Consider the following 21,467-nt stretch of genomic DNA (forward strand, 5'->3'; position numbering starts at 1 on the left):
CTAGATATGGCTTCCTGATGAAGGAACAATAGTTACTCCAGTTTGTATTTTTCCCTTAAATGGTAACTCTCATTTCTTCTCTTTCCTGCATGAGAAAAGACAATAATTAAATAAATTGCAATAATCAATAAATCCCTTGTTTTTACTCTAATTCTTTGATATATTCATATCTTAGAACATAAAGGAGATATGATTAAGGAAAAAAATAATGAAATAAATGTTAAATTCATACCTTTTCCATAGCTCAACACAATCCCCTACTTGCCCTTTTTCATGCCCTCATGAAAACCATGTAGTTTGTATGTAAAGCAATCAAAGAAGAGGCTGGAGAAGGAATGTCATGGGGTGGTCTAAAACCATGATTTTTAGCCAAAACATCAAATATTTTCCCTGTCTTCCCTTCAGGTAACTCATATATAGATTTATACCCTTCTGCAGGATACCAGATAATACGACTTTGCAATCTACAACCTAACCAATATGGGTCTTCCCTCAAAATGAGGTTGTTATAGGTAACAAAATGAACTACGACCAATTTAAAATTTTTGTAGTTAAATGGTTCTTTGTCTTGTATATTTCGAATGGAAGTTTTCCATCTAAATTTAGCTGCTGCCAAGGAATTTTCATTGATAGAGAGAAAGTATTCTACCCCTTGCTGGACAATTCCTTTGTGGATGGGCCCCAAGGTTTGGATTACGCCTTCCTTTTGCATTAGACTCTTATGTTTAGCCAACAGTTGTAATGGGTTCTCTGGTTCACCCCTGACCCAAAGGTCTAACCCATTTTCTTGCCTCTGGAAGGTGTTATGGGCTTTGAGCCACTTCAACTGGTTGACAACAAATGAAATGAATTCTTGGAACTGTACATCACCCACAAAAGGGTTGGGATTCTTCTCCATTTCTTCCTCCAATATAAAATTATGTAAATAGAACTCATAGAGTAATCGTTGAAATTTTACTCCATGGTACTTACAACAATTTATAAAATCCTCAACAATTTGTAACTCAATAGATTTCCTTGCCCTAACTGCCTTAATTTTTAACTGTAAATATCTTTCTAATAAAAATAAAGCATAGTTTCTGGCAAGGGACCTGCATGCTAAAGAATTTGTAAAGGGAACAGAAAGTATCCCTTTGTTGCATGACTGATTCCAATCTGTTCTTTATTTCTTCTGTTCTTTCTTCTGCCCTTCGATATTTATCGAAGGCTTCATTTTTTATGCATTGATATCCCTTAATTGTTGTTGTAATTCTTGGTACTTCTGCTGAGAAACAGTTTCTTCCTCAAGCCATTTATAATGAGCTTAGCCTATGCTAGGTTCTGTTGGAGTTTTGTTATCCCAGGATTTCTACATATCAACACATCTTTAGCTTGTATATCTGTCTGGGTGTCTGCACTGTTGGAGGGTATTGCCTCCGTTTGAACAGCTGCATTACAAAAGTATGCATTTTCTGTTTGGGCAACTGCTTCTGTAATGGTTGCATGTTGTTCCTTATTGCTTTGAATGAATATGGGCTCGGTTTGAGTCTCCATGGCCCTTGTATCATGGGATTCAGTTTGGATGGCTGCATTCACTGTTTTCAGGGTTCTTTTTGCAATTTTTCCCCTTTTTAGTGTCCTGATATTTTGTCTAAGTCTCTTCACTAAGCTCTGCAACTCCTGTTGTTCCTTTCGCAACTTCTTAATTTGGATCTTCTTCTTCTTGGAGGGAACAACTATTTCACTCACTGTTTCTACTCTTACTGAACTTGGTTGCTCAGTTGGATTTTTCTCTCCAAGGGTTGTGCCTTTGCCCTGGCTAGTTTCCACTCCCTCTGCTTGGCCCTCATCTTCTATATTGACCTGACTAGGTTCCTCTGGAGGGGTAACCCTAGTTTGGTCTACCTCATCCTGAGTGGCTTCTGTCCCTGTTTCCTCTTCACCCATCCTTCCTTCTGATATACTCTTGTTGTGGGTAGAGTTCTCTTGTGATTGCTCTGCTTCAATATTAAGGTTGAGCGGACTTTGGAGTTGAATGTATTCACTCATATTGGCTAGAATCTGGGCCAATTCGTCCTCCTGTAACGGGTCCTATGGTGGACTTGTATTGGGGGTTAAGGGAAGTTCTGCTTCCTCCTTCTCTTCTTCGCTACTATGCTCTGTTTCCTCCTCCAATTCTGATTCCTGGTTATCTCTTCCCTCCAGTTCTGATTGTTGGTTGTCACTCCCCTCTAGTTGCAAGGCTTGCTCATTTTCAGGACTAGATAATTCTAGGGGCTGGCTACTGCTACCTGGGAGGTTTTCAGCTATTCTCAGGCTTGTCCTCACTCTAGAGGAGCGTCTACATTTCTGGGGTCTATTTGCTGTGCTGGAGGTTCTTTTCCTTTTTGGGGCAGGTAAGGCTAATCCCCCATCTATAGCAAACACCAATTCTTCCCAACTAGTCTATTGCTGAGCAAGGCTATAACTTACTATCAATCAAATTAAACAATGGTGGCTCACTACAATATCTATATGGCAGGATTTCTTTATGCTCTGAGCAGCGTCATGCAACAAAAAATTTAAATATGCTGGCAAATTTACGACACATTTTTGTTTTAGTACTGCTAGTAATTTGAGGTGGCATGGTCTTACCACATCCTTTCTTCCGTCGCATGTAATGTAGCTCTGTACTACTCTAGCTAGTTCTGTCCATGGTTCTCCCAGAGATGAAGGCTAGACTCCTTTTCCTTTGACAATCAGGTTCTCTCCCTTGTCCCAAAAGGTGGCCATGGCATCTTGAAGTCTCAATTTTTTATGTGTCCAAATGCTAGTAGTCTAGATACCTCTGCAATTACTGTATTTGTTACTGTTATTCTTCTTCCTCTTACTGCAGAATTATCATCTTGCAAATTCTGTAAAAATTCAACAACTACTATTTCATGAGGTTGTTGTAACTGTGTAAAATATGCAACCCATCTGGCCCTTAGTAGAATTTCTTGAGTTGTGTCAGAAATAGTTAGTGTTTGTGGCTCACTGCATATTGATCGTCCTCCCATATTTTTTGAATTCTGCACACTATTAGCATAGCACAACAATACACAGAACCAACAATGGAACAACACTGTGATTAAGGGATAATACCTTTTTTCTTAGCATAGATACCATTAAAAACTTGCTATTATGGGATATCATGCAGCCTACTATTCCCAAGTAAGAGACTGACACATATGCAAGAGTGTTTTGGAAGTCTCCCATAGCCCCCGTGAAAACGATAGGTCGCCTTCGACCGGATAAATGGAGGAACGACATACTAACAACACTCGTACAAAGGTAAAAAGGACAACATGTACATATTGATGACAAGATCACAAAAGTATCAAGTTACTGAAATGGAGGCTTAAAATAAAATCATGAATAGATATGGAGATACTATGGAGCAATGCGAAAAAGGGAAGAGGACAACTTACGTAGGTAAGATGCTATGCGGTCATCATTCCACTTAAATCGTTGTGATTGACTTTTAACGATATTCCATGCATAAAATGTTCAAAAATAATTAGGAACATAGTATCACTTGAAATAAAGGTAAAGAAATAAGAAAAGGGTTTATAATGACTATTGATGTTGAAAAATATGACCCCAATACCATCAGTAAAGCTCTGTTGCCCACAGGTGTTTATAACCTTGACAAAGTTGCTTTTTCACCCTTTGGAACCATAATCCTTTATGCATGCCTAGGAAAGCGCCTTATGATGTTAGAATGGAGACCATTGTACTAGCCTGGTAACTAGATGGATCACAATGCCATTCACTGGGAAGGAGTGGAAGGTGGACAGGTCGGCTCATGATGAGACCTCCTACTCCAAGAAATTTTATTTTTCTACTGTGTCCATTGGATCATATCCCTAGTGTGGTGGCCATAGTGGGAATGCCACTTCACTACTTCCTTATGATCATGGTAGGTTGGCTCTTGATGAGACCCCCTATCCTCCATCTGACAAATCATAGAATTGTTAGTAAACAGATATATATATATATATATAGATATATATAGATATATTTCTTTTCATTCCCTTTTTTCTTTTCTTTTATGTAGCACTTCCTATTTATATATAGAGGATGGCTCAACACTCCTTAAGAGTAGGGATGGTGGAAGAAGTCTTGAACATATCAATAGAAGAAAATATGCCCTTATTCTTATTCAATAACAATAATCAAAGAGAATTATGAGAATTAGGGAAGAACCAGCATGATACAAGTAATCAATCAATTTGAGTTTTAGTGAAAATAAGGATAGCAAAGTAATATTGATAGTTTTGTCCTTTCCTTTTTGTTATCAATACAAAGCAATCTCATTAAAGATGATAATTTCTCTTTGATTTGCTTATTTCAGTAACCTCTAATTTTTGTGTCCTTGCATATATTTCTATCTTTACCTTGAAGGGATCATGAAGAGTGAAACATTATTCACAAAAACTTTCAAAAAAAGTGTTGTTCTTTAAGAGGAACAACAAAAAATGTACTCAAAAAAATGTTGTTCCTTAGATGGAACAGATGTTGTTCCTTAAGAGGAACAGGAAAAAAATAAAAAATGCACATGAAATTGCTTGTTCCGTAAGAGGAACAACAGTTGTTCCTTAAACGGAGCAACATAAACAAGCATAACAGGATTGTTGTTCCTTGAATGGAACATCTTTTGTTCCTTAAGAGGAATAGCGCAAATACAAGCAGGTGATATTATTGTTCCTTAAGTGGAATGGTTGCAATTCCCTAATAGGAACAACAAATATGTAAGCACGTAGGGTAGCTATTCCTTAAGAGGGATGGTTGTTGTTCCTTAAGAGGAATAGCAGTTGTTCCTTAAGAGGAACAACAAAATATGAACACACAGAGTTGTTGTTCCTTAAGAGGGACAGTTGTTGTTCCTTAAGAGGAACCACAACTATTCCTTAAGAGGAACAACAAAAATAGAAACACGTGGAACTGATGTTCCTTAAGTGGGACAGTTGTTGTTCCTTAATAGGAACAACAGTTATTCCTTAAGAGGAACAACAAAAATAAATCATACGCAAAACTTTTGTACCTTAAGAGGAACAGTTGTTGTTCCTTAAGAGGAATAGAAAAAATATGTGGTCGTGTAGTGATGTTGTTTCTTAAGAGGAATGGTTGTTGTCACTTAATAGGAACAACAGTTGTTCCTTAAGAGGACCAGCACAAAAAAAAGAACATGCAAGATTGTTATTCCTTGAGAGGAATAGAAAAAATAGAAACACGTGAAATTGTCGTTCCTTAAGAGGAATGGCTGTTGTTCCTCAAGAGGAACAACAGTTGTTTCTTTGGAGGAACAAAAAATGTAAAACATACGCAAGAGTATTGTTCCTTAGGAGGAATGACTGATGTTCCTTAAGAGGAACAACAACTGTTCCTTTAATGGAACAACATTGAAATCTGTAAAAAAATAGTTTATACAAGCAGATTTAGAGAGAAAAAAAAAGAGGTTTATATACAAATTTCAGAAACAAAGGAATTGTTTAGTGAATTAATGTTGAGGAGGAGTTATCTTCGTCAGCGAGAATTTGCATAGTGGAATCTTCCCGTAACTATTGGTAAAAGGACTTCCTGGTAAGCGGTTTGTGATAAAGCCGCACTCGATGACCATTTGCTTTGAAAGAATATCCCGATCCATCAATTCTTGTCAATGTAATGGTGCCATTGTCATTCACTTTCTGTATCTCATAAGATCCTAACCATTTGGCCTGGAGTTTTCTAGGGAAATCTTGGAACTTGGAATCATATAGGAGTGCCCAATCTCCTTCGCAAAAGATTTTCTTATTAATAAGGGCATCATGCCATTTTGCCCTCTACTGTTGGATTAATGCAATGTGTTGAAGAGCTGAGAGTCTGATTTCATCTAACTCATTGATTTGTTGTAATCTATTGGTCTGGGCTTCGTTTAAATTCAAACCCACCTCCTGTGCTATTCTTAATGTTTGAATTTCGAATTCGATTGGGAAGATGGGTTCTTTTCCAAATACTAATTGATATGGTGAATACCCCGTGGTGTTTCTCCACATTGTTCGGTATGCCCACAAGGCTTCCAGCAATCTTGAAGCCCAGTCACATCTGTGTGATGCAACTGTTTTTGTAAGTATTGCCTCAATTACCTTATTAGTGCTTTCTACTTGGCCATTTGCCTGTGGGTGGTATGGAGTTGTAATTTTGTGCAAAATGTGGTAATTTTTTAATGTTGCGGCAATCTTATTACCTATGAATTGTGGTCTTCCATCTGTAATTACGTCTCTCGGTAGGCCATATCGTACAAATAATTAGAAAAGAAAATGTATTACTGAATCCTTTGTAGCTCTTGGCAATGCCTCTGCTTCAACCCATTTTGTAACATGCTTGGTTGCAACCAGTATGTATGTTTTCTGATTTAATGATGGGTTAATAGGACCAATAAAATCCAACGCCCATCACTCAAAAGGCTCAATTACCAATTGTGAGTTTAGAGGCATCTCATCAGATTTTCCAGGGCATCCTGCTCTCTGGCAGCTATCACAGGTTTGAACAAATTTCTTAGCATCTTTAAAAATAGTAGGCCAGTAATAACCTGTTTGTAGGACTTTGTGGCCAGTTTTGCGATCTACAAAATGTCCCCCAAACGGCCCATCGTGGCATGCCTTTAGAATGTCAAATACTTCATCTTCTCAGACACATCTTCTAATGTGCATATCTGCCCCTGTATGGAATAAGTAGCCCCCAATCCAAGAGAATCAAGTACTACATTGTATTATTTGTTTCCTTTCATTAGGGGTTAGGTGTTTGGGTAATTTTCCTACTGCCAAGTAATTTGCAACGTCTGCATACCATGGTGTTCTGATAGTAACAACAAATAAATGTTCATCAAGAAATTGATCCTCAACTGTTGTTGCATCCGCTGGCTTTGGCATTCGTGAGAGAAAATCAGCTACAAGATTCTCTTTTCCAGGTCGATCCTTAATTGTGATATCGAATTCCTACAAGAGAATCAACCATATTGTCACTCTTCCATTTGTGACAAGTTTATTTGCTAAATATTTTATGGCAGAGTGATCTATATATAAAACTACAGGATACCCAGTTATATAATGTCTAAATTTATTTACAGCGTATATTATAGCTAAAATTCTTTTTTAGTCACAGTATAGTTTAATTCAGCATGTGATAGATTTTTGCTAATATAATAAATTGCATATGGCTTTTTATCTTCTTCCTACCCAAGAACTACTCCAATGGCTATGTCTGAAGCATCAGATGAAATCTAGAATGACAAATCCCAGTTTGGGCCCCTTAGCACTAGGGCCGTTGATACAAGCTTCTTTAGATCCTCAAAAGCACCGTCACGCTTATCTGTCCAAATGAAATCAATATTTCCTGTTATTGCATATAAAGGTGTAGAAATCTGAAAAAAATGTTTTATAAATCTTCTATAATACTCAGAAAATCCCAAAAAACTACGTACCTCTATTTGTGTGGTAGGAGTAGGTATTAACAAAATTATCTAAATTTTAGCTGGATCTACCTATATTCTAGCTGCTGAGATGTAATGACCTAATATGAGTCCCTCGGTCATCATCATATGACACTTTTCATGGCTCAAATGAAGCCTGGTGGAAATGCATCTTTGGAACACTTTTTCTAATATTTGTAATGCTAGCTCAAAGTCATCCTAGTAAGGTGTGAAGTCATCCATATATACTTCGATGCCTTCATTTATTAAATCTGAAAAATGTTGAGGATAGCCCTCTAAAATGTGGCAGGTGCATTGCATAGCCCAAAGGGTAAGACCCTGTAAGAAAATGCTCCCCAAGTGCAGGTGAATGTAGTTTTATCCTGATCCTCAGGGGCAATCTGAATCTGATTGTAACCATTGAAGCCATCTAGGAAAGAAAAGAATTTCTTTCCTGCTAATGTGTCTAATACCTGATCAATGAATGGAAGGGGAAAGTGGTCTTTCTGGGTTGCTTTGTTCAATTCTCTATAGTCTACACATATCCGCCACTTTCCATTATTCCTCGGCACCATTACTAATGGAGAGACCCACTTGCTGTCAGATATTGGGTAAATAAACTTTACATCTAAAAGTTTTTTCAATTATGCTTTCACAATATCCTTAAGATGAGGATTTAATCTTTGTTGGGGTTGGAAAATGGATCTAGCATCATTTTCTGTATAAATGTGGTGTGCGCATATCTTGGGATCAATTCCTTTCATGTCCAGGTAATCCCATTCAAAGTCTTCTTTATAGTTTCTCAGTAGTTGGACCAACTTGTCTTCTTGTTCAGCAGTCAGGTTTTGTTAATGTTCGAAGTTTTTCCTGGCTCAATCTCTATGGTTTTGTTGTTATAAATAGAGGTGGTTGGTATTGTTTGATCTTGAGTATCTTTTAGGGGATCTTCTTCTACTTCATTATCAAATCCTGCTCTGGTCATGTGACATTGTAGATGGGATCTGGTTTGTGATTGATTAATGTAGGAGTTAATGATGTCATCTTCTGTTTGGTATTTAAATTCAAGAGCATATTCTATGGTTAGTGGCAATCTAATGTTTTCAGTTAGCTATGATACAGGTTGTTTTTTTGTTTTTATTATTGTTAAGCTTGGCTGGGCTGGAGGGTATAAGGCAAAATTCTTTACATTCCTCCCTCTTGCTATAGTCATGTTTCCTTGTCGACAGCTGATGTAAGCATCCGTAGTTGCTAGCCAAGGTCTACCTAAAATTAAAGGGTGTCCATCCAGTCGGTTTCTAGGATTGATGATCAAGAAGTCCACAGGGTATTCCCAAGAGTCTACAGACACCATTATATCATGTAATGTGCCTTCTGGTCTGACTACCGATCGGTCAGCCAACTCTAATAAGGTTGTGGTTGGATCTAATGATGTAATGCCAAGCTTTTGACAAGTGGTGGCTGTTAGAATATTGATTGCAGCTCCTAAATCAACTAAGGCATTTGGGAAGGAGCATCCATTGATTTGCACTGTGACTATGGGATTTCCTGGGTCCTCATATTTTATAGGTGCTTCTCTTCCTGATAGTAAGTCAGATAAGGTGCCAACTACATGGACAGTTGGATTTGTTGTTATTTTCCTCTTTGGCTTTTTCATACATAGTTCTTTGATGGTTTTTGCATAAATTGGGATGTCTTGGATAGCCTGGAGGAGTGGTATTTTTATACACAAATTTTTCAATTCTCCCAGAATATCAAAATCAAGGTATTCAATTGGGCAAGGAATGATTAGTTGTTCTGGGAATGGTGGAGAAGAGGTGGTTGCTTGTTCATGAGTTTGTTGTCTAACCAAATTCTCTTCTTGTGGTGTTTGTTCTCTAGGTAACGAATTTTCAGTTTGAACATGTTTATCCCCCTATGATTCTATTATGCTCCTAGATCTTAATTGAATATCATTGCATTCCCTTAACTCGGTTTCTGGTTCTAGTCCTTCGATTATTTGCACAGATTGAATCTATCTGTTGTTGGGGTTAGGGTTGGGTTGGGCTGGGAGCTGTGGTCTTAAGTTGGTCTGGGGGTTTTGTTGCAATGTATATGGTGCTGGCAGTGTGGGTTGAGATAGGGGGATCGTTCCTACTGGCTGATTTGTGGGTCTTTGCCAGTTCAACTGCTAGTGTTGACTATTTGAGGTGGAGGGTGACCAGTGGGATGAATATGCATTATTTTGCCAAAATGGTGGGAAATAAGGGAAATTAGGCCAATTGGTTTGATTTGTTTGATTTGGCCATGGGGCATGGGGAATGACTATTGTGGCCAGCTAGGGAAAGGTGGCTGATTTTGCCACATTCCATTATATTGCTGAGTATTATACTGAGGAGACTGAAAAGAAGAGGTTGATTGACCAAGGGTCACCAGCCCCTTAGATTTGTCAGGTTTGGGTAGAGGATTCGGATTATTTTCAGGTTTTTTCTTCTTAGTCATACACACAACTTCAAAATTTGACTGCTACCCTAAAAAAAAATTAACAATTCTGCTGGAAAGCAGGTGGGGGAGCAAGCATTTTACATGCTCCGTACGCAGGTTCTTACCTTTCATTTTTAATACCCAATTCTCTCCTAACAGGCACTCATCAAATGCACACTACTCTCTTAGAAATGGCTACACTCTTCCCCGGCAACGACGCCAAAATGTTGGTGTATAAAAGGTGTCTTTTTAACTCCTAATTATTTCCACATTAATTATCAACATGGGCAAGCTTTTTTATTGCAAGAGTGTACACAGTATGTGGTGGCAATTTACTCAGGAGTAATGTTTCTAAATTGCAGTACAGTGTTTTTAGATACAAGAGTAAACAGATGCTTTAAATAAAACTCACTTGCAATTAAAGGAAACTCAATGCTCTGAAACTAAATCATTCACTTAGGAAATTTAACAACAATTATCAGTCGAGGATACAGTAGCAATAACTCTTTCCTCTTTTAACTGATGTAAACAAAGTCAAGCATAAATAAGACCCTCAATCTGAAAACTCTGACAGCAATAGCCAATGTCCTTTACAGTTGTTGATCTCACACACCACGCTAAAAAATCAATTGGAAATGACAATGCATTAAATCAATAATGTTCCTGATCAAGATAAGTTAATTATGCTAACTGTAATAATGCTAAAGGGAAAAACGAAACGATTACAGAAAGTAAATGAAAAACAGTGCTATTTAATGGAAATGAACAATAAAAATTATGTGACTGTAATTAATAGTAAAGTAAAGCATTGGAATGAACAGCCAAGCTCTGCAATTAAAATAAAGAGCATAACAATATGAGTGTAGAAACCGGAAATCTTATTATGATGAGAATGGTCAGCAACGCGATTCACTTACAGGATGGATCAATTCATTAAATCTGGAAAACAAGAACAATAAAGCAATGCGATTCTAATTTAAAGAAATCAAACCAAACATCACATGACGAAAATCAAAAAGTAATGGTACAAGAACAGTTAGTGAATTCACCAGGACCAGGCCCTTAGCCGCTAGTGAAGCACTGCTGGAGTAATTCAATATGGAAGAAAGAACAGAAACCGGATTATGTATTAATAATATGCCAAAAATGGTTACAACTAGTCGTACTCTGTTTTAACAATGACAGTCAATGATCAAAGTAAAAACACAACAATAATTTATGAATAATGATTCCTCCCATTCTTTACAATCGTTGTCTCTTTTATAGTGACTAGGTGGATTAAAATAGTAACGACAGATAGATAAGTAATAGAAATCCCTCGGGATCAAGAGATCTTGAGGGATCCACTCAATCTCCCACTTCAGTCAGTTCTTTATCTATTTGCACTGATGTTGTGATATCCTCTGGCCTTATCCTTAACTGCGCGCTCCAATCTTGGCCTGCTGTCTGGATACGGCTTCCTGATGAAGGAAAAGTAGTTACTCCACTTTGTCTTTTTCCCTGGAATGGTAATTTTCATTTCTTCTCTTTCTTGCTTGAGAAAAGACAATAATCAACTAAATTGCAATAATCAATAACTCCCTTGTTTTTACTTTAATTATTTGATATACATATCTTAGAACATAAAGGAGATATGATTAAGGAAAAGGATAATGAAATAAATGTTAAATTCATACATTTTCCATAGCTCAACATAGTTAACACCACGTAAATAGATATCCTTAATTGTGTTCAGTTTTCCAATGTAATTACATTCATTCACGCATCATATAAGCATAATAAAGGAAATTCATACATAACATATCAAGATGCATCAACAGAATGAAGACATAGAAATAGTTGAATATTTCTCTTTATTGATATCTTTTCAATGATTACAAACTCTAACCACCCTCCACACACAGCTGCAAGGGTCCACGCACTCAGCTGAGGACTTCTACCCTAGGCCTCTGCGCACTCAGTGGTAGAGCCTCTACCTATCCTACGACCCAAGACTTAGACTTCTTATTTCAGAGCTATGACTCTCTTACATGATTGATGATTCTAACTACTTAGAGCTTAGCTCTTTTTATACAATCCCATGGTTCGTGCACCATGGGTAGATGTCTTACAGCCGCCTTTACTTCACAAAACAAAGGGCGCAAAACCCTTTATGACTTATGACACCTTTGCACTCCAAGACCACAAAAAGTGGAGACTTTAAATTTTTATTACAAAATGTGACTCAAACATGGGATTTTAGCCCCAAAATTGTCCTTAGGGGATCCCGCTCCCAACACCCCAACAATAGAATCTTCATCAAATTATGTAACTGGTGTTATGGCATTGTCTCTTCTCCCTAAATTGTGTCCTTCTAGGAACTCATGTTTCTTATGTCCTTCAACTTCAAAATGATAACAAGTAATTATATACTTTCTCTTTCCTCATTCAATACTTTCTTTGCCTCTTCCAACACTATTTCCACCTCTACCACCTTAACCACTAGTCGACACTTCATCCTTTTAAATTCCTCTAGCATTCATTGCCTTACCTCTTCCTTTAAAACGTCTTACTTGACCTTTCTATTGTTTTATATTATTCAATTCCTCCTCTACCTTCAAGGAAATGTGATAGGATTCATCAACAGTCTAAAAATAAAGCATACTCATTTTGTCTTGAATCAAGTATTTTAGTCCATTCACATACTTGAAGAGTATTTCGAATTATGGTTTTGTTATATCAGATATTAGTTACAGTTTAGAAAACTCTTCAGTGTACTAACGAACAAAGGTTTCCTTTGGCCTTAGATTTTTGAACTTGTCTATACAAATTCTATTGGTAATCCACAGGTAGAAAACTATCCTTGATATTCATGAAAAACTTCTTCCAATTCTTGATCGTTTCTAGATGATTAGTTATTCTATCATTTTGTAGCATATCCCACAATATTGTAGCATGAACCTTCAACTTTTTCATGGAAAATTTCACCTGATTTGGATCCTGAACATTTTCATAGTCGGAATATCTTTGGAGTTGTTTAATCCAATCGATGAGGACATCAACTCTCAAATTACCATCATAATAGGAAACTTCAGCTCTTGCAATGCCTTTATTTCTGAAGTATGAAATCATCATTGCTAGTGGGTCTCTCTTCTTAGCCTCTTGTTCGTCATCTATTTCTTCTTCGGGATTTGAATATACTTCTACATCTCCATTTGTTCTATGCTTGAACTCTTATTTTCTTCATCTTAACTCTTGTAGTCCTAAATTTCCTACACCTTCTCATCACATTCCTCTTCTCCTCAATGGAATACTTACAAGTTTTAAATGTATCACCAACATCCATAGACCTCAACCCATGTTTTGTGTCCCAACTTGTACCTTCATTACTCTTGTTCTGCAACCATTGAGCAAGGTTTTTGGTACCCTATTACATAAAGAAAATCCAGGTGCAAATCAAAGAAAGAAACTCACTTTGATATCACTTGATGCAACCTAGGCTTCTATCACTTTCACAAAAGGCAGCATAACCAAGATCATTGTTAAAGAGCACACAACTCTGGCCATTTGATTTTGGGTACTATGTTAAATTTATTGAAATTAATAAATTACAAAGCATAAACAAAGAGTAATCCAATCTTTCTCATGAGAATCCAGAAGGGACTTCAAGTATTTTCATTCATTAAGAATGTGTTGTTACATAGAATAATAAAAATATGAGGGTGGAGTCCTCAGAGTGCTTGAAATTTAGACGTTGTCACACAGTAATACCATGCATCAACCAAAACACCCTTGCTATCTCATATAAGAGCTAGTCACACTCTCTGACAATTGTGTAGTAGCCAAAACCAATACCACAATTCTAAGAGACAAAGGCCAAAATTCAAATATCCTGAAGTGAACTAGTATAACCCCTAAAGCTAGAAGCATGCTTTCTTCCTTTCTCCCATAATTTATTCTCATGATACTGACCTCTTCACATTCCAACTGAAATAATGTGTTCTTATGTTGCCACCCTATTCACCTTCTAGAACTAAATTGATTTAATTCCTCACAGTATGTAGAAAACCCAAAATTTGTAACCTACATCCCATTCTCATAGAAATTCTAGTAGTGGTTATCCTACAACAGTGCAACTAACCAACTATTGATTTTTAGTATGTTAGAAGATCCATGCAACAAGAGTATCAATTCTTGATCCTAGGAGTGTGAACAATTTAAAATTAGTCTCTGATTGAATAAATCATAGTTACAGGAGTAACAACAATTACCAGTTAGATGTATCAACAACTAACATAATTGGAGTATGAACAACTCAGAGTACATGGGAGTAACAACACTTATTACAAACTCAAACATAAACTTGTTTTGGTCGATAAGGATTTCTTGAGGCCAACGATGCTCCTAGATCAATATCCTATTCGGTATCTACCATTGTATCTATCTCATGCATATCTACTTTCTCCATGTTGAAAAGCGTAACTAGGTTTAGTGTTCATAATTATCCTGTACCACTTTAAAAACAAAAAACAAGAAAAAGGAAGAAAATAAAATTTATTATTATTATTTATTAAGCATGTTCTTCATTCTTTTAGGATTTATTAAGTTAAAGATTCAAAGTATTATTTGGAATTCTTGTAAAGAAAAAAGGAAAAACTATTTTTAAAAATGTAATTTACGCTAATTCACCTTAAGAAGCAAAGTGGGCCCTCTTGAATGACAAGTCGACACACTGAATAGATGTGTCTTTTTGCATATATAAACAACTATATATTGGCATACATATTGCACCAAAATGGAAAGAAATTTGGTAATTTTTTGTGATGATCTCTATGGTGAAGATATAAGAAAATGGGAGGTTATTTTATGGTGAAGGCATGCAAGTTTCCCAATGTTATTGATATGAAGAGATGGAAAGACTTTGTGGAAAAAATGTCTAAATGTGATTTTTCCTATGGAAAAATGTCCAAGAGAATGTGAATATTATGTAGCAAAATGTCAAGAAGAAATGCAAATTGTTTATGGCGGATGATTTGAATGAGTTCCTTGTGGAATATAAGTTGAGATTGATGGAAGCTACTATGACTGAGGTTGATGTTATTTCCTAAGACTAAGATGATTAATTTAGAGGGATTGAATTTCCATCTTAGAGGTTTATTCTTGTATTAGTCCTGAGTCTTGAATTTCTCACTTTGATTTGATTCTATAAGAAGAGAAGTTGGGTGGGTTTTCCCCCTTGTAGGGATTTTCCTTGAATTGGAGCCTATATCCTTGTGTTATTTGTCTCTTATGATCCTCATGTTTGTTGGGAGCGGGATCCCCCAAGGGCAGTTTTTGGGCCAAAAGCCCATGTTAAGTAAATTTTTGTAATATAATTGTAAAGACTCCATATTTTTTGGTCGCGGAGCGCGAAGGTGTTATGTTTCAAAAAGGGTAGTCCACCCTTAGTTTTGTAAAACAAAGTCGATTGAAAGAGATCTACCCAAGGTCTGCGGACCATGGGATTGTATAAAAAGAGCTAAGCTCTAAGTAGTTTAAGGGAGAGAAGAATATAATGGAAGATCATGTAATAGAGTGATAGCTCTGAAGAAGAAATCTAAGTCTTCGGTTGTAGTGTAGATAGAGGCTCTACAGCTAAGTGTGCAGAGGCCTAGGGTAGAAGTTCGAAGCTGAGTGCGTGGACCCCTGCAGATGTGTGTCCAGGGTGGACAAAGTCTATAAACATTCAGAAGATATTAATAAAAGGAGTATTCTGCAATTTATGTGTCTTTGATCTATTGATGTGCTTGAATATTTTATGTATGAATTTCCTTTATTATGCTGATATGATGCATGATTGAATGCAATTTCATTGAATAATAGAACGCAATTACAAACACCTACTTACGTAGTGTTACCTTCAAGTATTTGACAAGCTAAGAAAATCATATACTTTCACGAAGGTATAAAAGGATGGAATAGAGGGTTTGTCTTACAAGCCCTAGAGAGAAGTTGCCTGAGTGAAGGCAAGGATAGAGGGAATCAAGCAACATCACAGCCATCTCCAGGTGCGAAAACCTAGTTCTAGCATCCCCCCATACTGCCTCGGGTGAGACTTCGGCCCGTGCTCCGTAGGTTGATGCCGAAAGGACCAGTAGTGTAGGGATTTGTTTGGCTAATTAACATTGAACCTGGGTCAGGCCTCCTCAATCCAACAAGTGGTTCCGTTGCTGGTACCAAAATCTGCATAAGAGATGTGTGATGTTGTATCACTAGAATCCAACTAAAAGGGAGATTGGATATTAGTTGGATAGAAAGATCCATAAATTTTTGGTGTAAGAAAATAGAAACCCGTGATTGACAAAGGACCAGTGGTTGGACAAATACCTATATAAAGAGATCCACAAGATCTTTTTCTTCTCCTTCCCTATTGAGCTATACGAGTGGATCATGAAGCTAGCATATAACCAAGGAAGGTGGAAACTTGACGGTCCTATTGCGTGGACCTCGGAGAAAGTGTGAAGGTTGGAAGCATCGAAGGATAAGGTCGCTTGCACTGTTGATCATTGGCTCGATCACGTCATAGGAGGATTTGTGATTGAATTTTTGGTCGACACCTCAATCAGCTACAGCGAGGTAGAGCAATGTTTTTTCAAAGGATTGCGAGGTAAGTACATAAAATATTTTAATACCTAGATTAAAATGCTATTGTGCGAAAAACAAGTTATGTAGCTACCTTGATGTTTTGGACTACACGAAGCAGAAAAACTTACAGGAACAAAGGAAAAAGGGTCTGAAGTATAGTCCATTGATTTCACCTCCACAAGGTGATGAAGAAGGGATAGCGAAGGTTTCCTCACAAAGTTCTATTTAGTTAATAATACAAGCATTCCCATGAATACAACCTCCATTGTGATTTAGTGTGGAAAATAAAGTGAAGTTTCCTTTATTCAAAGGCTTGGGAAATGACGACCCAAACCAATTCTAGTTCGTTGTGAGGGTTGTATGGGAATCTCAAGGTGTTACAGATGATCTTATCAACAAGGTGACACTAGTTAGTTCTCTGAAAGATCACACGCTAACCTAGTATATTAATTACTCTAATGATAACCCAAACGCTGGAGTAGAAAACATCCAGGCAGCACTGAATAGGGAATTTAGTAGGCCTAAATCTGAGGCGGAGTCGATTGTGGGATTCAAAGAGATCGTGATGCAACTAGGCAAGACGCCTTGGGAAGTAGATCAGAGGCTGAAATGTACAATCCATGAAGCCAGCATGAATTTGATAGATGGACAACATTGCGAGTGGTTTGTGGCTTCGCTACTACCACACTTAAGGAGTGCGTTGTTACAACAACAGATAACAACTCAGGAAGAGGCCTTGGAGATTTCCATGAGACTACATGAAACTCTGATGCAAGATCTTAATCTAGGAGTTTAGCATATCCATGTGTAGCTGAAGAATCTATGCCTTCAGATACAAAGTCTGAAGCAGGATAGGATGGTTTTACCAGAGGTATACGAGGAGGGATGGTGATTGAAATGAAAGAGTCAAGGTCATGACAAAGACCATTGCTCGGTCTTTGCAAACTATATTGCAAGAGGGGGACCAATTCCTTTAAGGATATAAGCTCAAGCAGGACCTAGCACAGGGCTTACTTTATGGTGCACTGTTTGTCAGGTATCCAGAGAACATGCCACGGATAATTGTCACTTGTTACAGGAGTTTGTACAAACACCACAACATCTGTTCTGCAACTTTTGTAGGTCAATAGGGCATGACGAGTGTACTTGAAGGAGCTATGAATTGATGATGGATAGAACTTCCTCCTATAGTGTTCAGGCTAAAACACGGCTCCTTGACCAGAGCACAGGAATGGCGTCGACAAGATTTCATGGGCACAGAAGAGGCCAAGGTGGAGGAGGACTTGGTAGGGGTCGAGGACAGCTGATTTTCTACAATTGTGAGGACCAAGACACTATGCTCATGATTGAACTAATCAAATGCATCCACCATGCAAGTATTGCACACTGTTTGATCATGAAACAGATGATTGTCCTACACTGATAGCTAGGATAGGTGAAAAAGGGGCATTACCACCTTCATTGACTCAGAACCTGCAAATGATGGGATTTGAGCCGTGTGAAGAGGATCCAAATGTAAATATAGTCCTCAAAAGTGGAATCATGACAGGAGATGACAAGGGGAAATAGATAGAATAGAGTACATGGGTTCGCAAAGCCCTGAGAAAGGAGGCTGAGTTCAATTTGGATCACGCACGTGAAACCTTCATGGAAGATAAGAAGAGCTTCATTGAGGCCTCCACCTCAGGAAGATAGGATAAGCCTGAGCCAGAGATGGACCCCTCTATGCTCACAGCTTTCCTGGAGACATGTATGAAGTTACTGTGTGATATTAAGGTTGTGAAAGGGTTACAAGAATTCGTCAATAGATGCGTTGGAACCATGCTAGGTGAGCCACGTGTAGTATGAAAGATTGACAAGCATAAATCAAGGATAAGACGAGACATGAGACTGACCACACAGATAGGAGAGTATGAAATGGATTAGGTCATTTTGGACCTGTGGTCAGATGTGAATGTACTACCAAAGTATACTTGGGAGTGAATGTGGAGACTTGCGCTGCAATGGTCCCTGATTCAGCTAAGGATGGTGAATCAGCAGAAGATCATCCCCATGGGGCGGTGGCATGAGGTGACCGTGGATATTGAGGGAGCAAGTGCGTTGGCTAATTTTGAAGTAATAGAGATAGTGGATGACAACAATCCCTATATTGTGCTCCTGGGAATTGACTGGGCTACTGATATGAACGGGGTAATCAATCTAAAGAAGCGAAAGACTATCTTTGAGAAGAAATCATTGCGCGTAATACTACCCCTCGATCCTGCTGAAGGATAGCGCTATACTGAACCTATCTGTGATTATGGGAGTGATGATGATCTAGATTTTATCTATAAGATAACTACGTGAGACCAAGATTGTGTGAATCTCATTGCAGATGGAAATATTACATGGGATTACAAGAGTTCCTGCACTTCGGACTCCAATGAAGAAATAGAAAGTTGGTAGAATCAGTTACATGAAGTAACTATGTTGAATTGCAACATGATGATCCAGTCGCTGCACTGTGTGTCATCAGAGGTAAGAAATATGCCTACTTATGATGGTATAAATGAGGTGGATATCTTTTTGGATGCATTTGAAAGGGAGGTACTAGAAAAGTAGTGCTTCCAGGCACTAGACTGGGCACTACACGCTACACCCGCAAGATGGTGGGGTATGCACAAGGGAATATTTGATGATTGGTGCGAATGTAGGAGAATGATAAGAACATGATTTGGGAAGCCTAAGATACAACTGACAGACAAGTATGATGGTAAGAACGATCTTCGCACGCATCTGGCCAAATGGACCCAGGATTATGGAGAAAAGCCCCAACTTGAGTGGGTGCACTTGTTCTGTCATACCCTGGATGTTGTCCCAATTAATTTGTATATAGAAACAGAGCTCCACCATGGGACAGGCGAATGGGATATCCTGAAGGAAGGATTCACGATGACGTTCAATTTTGAGGATGGGTTATTGATGAAGCACTACAAGAGGTGAAAGCAACAATCTTTAGGATACTGCGGAATCCTTTAGACCTGATTCAGCCTTAATGGGCTACTCAGTTGAGTCACGCAGTGGAATTTTATAATGTAACTTCTAAAGAAGAGGACAAGGATCCGCAAAAGATTAACATTCCATAAACAGAAGGTGACCGTGAGGTTCAGGGACCGCAGATTGAGAACCCTGATATAACTGCATCGTTGAAAAAAAAACAAGTAAACATTGGTACTAAGACAGACCCCAAATTAACGAATATTGGAGACTAATAGGATGACACAACGATGGATAAGTTCATTTAATTACTCCACAAATACTAGGATTTATTCCCTACCAAGTTTACGGATCTGAAAGGGATAATCAGGGACCTAGGAATGATGAAGATCACGTTAAAACCTGACGCGAAGCCAGTTAAGCAAAGGCCTTACTGTCTCAATCTGAAATATAAGGAGAAGGTCTGCTTAGAGCTAGACAAGATGCTCACGGCAGGCATCATTGAGCCTATGGAAGAATCTGATTAGGTAAGCCCAATGGTGGTGCAAGAGAAGAAGTAGAAGGATGAGATAAGGATATGCGTGGATCTCAGAAAATTGAATGACGCTTGTGTGCATGATCCTTTCCCGACTCCATTCACTGATGAAGTGTTGGACAATGTAGGTAGCCAAGAAGCATATTCCTTCACTAATGTGTTCTCTAGGTACCACCAAATCAAAATCGTGCTGGAGGATAGGAGCAAGATAACCTTCACAATTGAGTGGGGTTGTTTTCAATACACTGTAATGTCATTTGGACTGAAGAATGTGCCTGCGATCTTCTCGCGCGTGGTTGTTGTGGCATTCAAGTAATTTATTCATATGTTCGTGGAGGTATACTTTGATGACTAGAATGTGGGTTGGTTAAGCGCCATATAGCGAGCTTGTGCCTAATGTTGGATACCTATCAAAGGTACCAGATCATGCTTAATCTCAAGAAGTGTCAGTTTTGCGTTCCTTTTGGAAACCTATTAGGTCATGTGGTTTGTAGACAAGGACTGATGGTAGACCCAGCGAAGGTCACAGTGATACTAAACTTGGAAGCATCGAGGAGTGTGAAATAGTTGTGCACTACTCTGGGACATACAGATATTATAGAAAGTTTATCAAAGACTACGCCCAGATCACTGCACCTATGGAGAAATTGTTGAAAAAAGACATCATGTTCTAATGGAATGATGGCTATAAGAAGAGCTTGGATATATTAAAATAAAAGATGGTTACCGCACCGATTCTAGTCTTTCCACACTGGAAGAAAGAGTTTCATGTATATGTCGATGCATCATGTATAATGCTTGGAGTAGTACTGACACAGGCTGGCGGATAAGGATTGGACCATCCTATTGCGTTCACAAGCCAGAAATTATCCAAAGAAGAGAAGAACTATTCCACCACTAAGCGTGAGGGGATAGTTATGGTGTATGCACTCCAAAAGTATCGGCACTACTTGCTGGGAGGCGATTTTAAGATGTATACTGATCACTCCGTGCTGAGGTACCTAGTCAATAAGCATGTGTTGGGGGGGAGAACCTGTAGATGGCTCTTATTGTTCCAGGAGTACAATTTTGAAGCTATTGTGAAGCCTGGATGGTTGAACGTGGGACCAAACCATCTATTGTGCATTGAAACAGGGGAGGAACCTACTAAACTGGAAGAAGGATTTCTTGACGCATAGCTATTTGCAGTGCATGTTGCGGATGGTCATTTTGAGGATATAATACACTTCCTAACAATAGGAACTTCACTGGAAGGATACATTGTCCAGCAAAACAATGAATTATTGGTGCACGCAGAAGATTTCTCTTTCATTGATGGGCATCTGTACAAAATGAGGACTGATGAGATATTGCAACAGTATGTACCTGAGTTTGAAAGAGGCAGCATCCTCGCAAACACTCATGGGTGTGCCGTGGGAGGACATTGTGCAGGAAGAGAAATCG

This window comes from Pinus tabuliformis, chromosome 1_1 (genome assembly GCF_031772625.1).
Source record: "Pinus tabuliformis cultivar Carrire ecotype Pingquan chromosome 1_1, CPIR1, whole genome shotgun sequence".
NCBI classification, from domain to species: Eukaryota; Viridiplantae; Streptophyta; class Pinopsida; order Pinales; family Pinaceae; genus Pinus; species Pinus tabuliformis.